Here is a 1,766-nt window from a genome sequence, read left to right as displayed (position 1 = left end):
TGTCTGTGTATTCTTTCACTATCCCTATCACCGCTGGATCTCCCCTCCTCGTGAACCAAACACTTGTGAACAACACAACTATGTCAAGGTCAGACCCCGACAAAAAGGGACAGAGATTAAATAATAAAAAGAAAATGATAGTTTTGAAATAAGGAGAATACAAAAGCAAAATATAAATGATTGGTATTTCAGAAGATTGATTCCAAAATGACAAGGAAATTACTATTGAAAAATAGAAGAGAACAAAAGTTTTGTAAATGGAAAAAAAAATCTATACATAAAGCTTGTTGTTATTTAGTACTTTCGAATAGATTCCTACTTGTGGTAAGCCTATGCAGAAGGAAAACTAAATCAGAAATTTTTATTGGCTATAATCTATATGGAAGAAGATGGTTCAGCTTTTCTCCATGTGGAGCTGTTGGGTGGGTTTCAATCACCAACCTTTTTACTTGTAACTGAGTGACTAACTATTGTGTCAACAGGGCTTTATATTACATATGTGTATTGTCTCTAGGTGCTATCAAGTCAGTTCTGACTCAGTAACACTATACACAACAGAATGAAACACTGCCTGGTCCTGTGTCATCCAGTTGCTTTTATGTTTGAACAGATTGCTGCTGCCACTCTGTTAATCCATCTCATTTGGGGCCATCCTTGTTTTCACTGACCCTCCACTTTACCAATTATAATGTCCTTCTCCAGGGTCTTGTCTCTTCTGAAAACCTGTCTATAGTATGAGAGACAAAATCCGCTATCCTGACTTCTAAGGAACATTCTGGTTGTACTTCTTCAAACACAGATTTGTTTATCCTTCTGGAAGTCCATGGTGCTTTCAATATTCTCCAATACTATAATTCAAATGCATCAATTCTATAACGGTCATTCTTATTCACTATCCAACTGTCACATTCACTTGAGGTTGTTGAAAATACCATTGCTTGGGTCAAGCACACCTTAGTCCTTAAACTGGTATCTTTATTTTTAAATACTTTAAAGTGGTCTTGTATAGGTGAATTGTCTATTGCTATATTTCATTTGATTTGTTTAGTGCTGTTTCTATGAGAGTTCATTGGGGAAACAAGATAAATGAACTTTTTGAGAACTTTAATCTTTTCTCCATTTATCATGGTGTTATTTATTCATCTAGTTGTGAGGATTCTTGTTTTCTTTACATTAAGGTGCACACCATACTAAAGGCTGTAATCTTTTATCAAAATCAGTAGACATTTTAATTCCTCTTCACTTCCAACAATCAAAGTTGCATTGTCTGCATATAGTAGATTATTAATGAGCCTGTGACCAATCCTAATACCATGTTCTTCTTCATACAATCCAGCATACAGACTGAATAACTATGGTAAAATTATACAACCTTGGAGCACATCTTTCTTGATTTTGAATCACTCATTTTCCTCTTGTACTTTTTGAATGATTGCTTCTTGGTCTAGCTACAGGTTGTTCAAGAGCACAATTAAATGTCTTGACATAATCATTTGTTGCAATGTTATCCATGGTTTGTTATGATCCAAACAGTTTAATGTGTTTGCATCATCAATAAAGCACAAATAATCATCTTTCTGGTATTCTCTGTTTTTCAGCCAAGATCCATCTGACAGCAATGATATCCGTAGTTCCACATCCTCTTCTGAATCTAGCTTGTATTTCTGGTAGCACCCTGTCTTTGCATTGCTGCAACCATTTTAAAAATTATCTCCAGCAAACTTTTAGCTGCATGTGATATTCATGATATTGTTCAATGTTTTTTG

The sequence above is a fragment of the Chrysochloris asiatica genome, unplaced genomic scaffold (assembly GCF_000296735.1).
Source record: "Chrysochloris asiatica unplaced genomic scaffold, ChrAsi1.0 scaffold00441, whole genome shotgun sequence".
Classification (NCBI taxonomy): Eukaryota; Metazoa; Chordata; class Mammalia; order Afrosoricida; family Chrysochloridae; genus Chrysochloris; species Chrysochloris asiatica.
The sequence above is the reverse complement of the archived record's forward strand: the minus strand, read 5'-3'. Positions refer to the sequence as shown.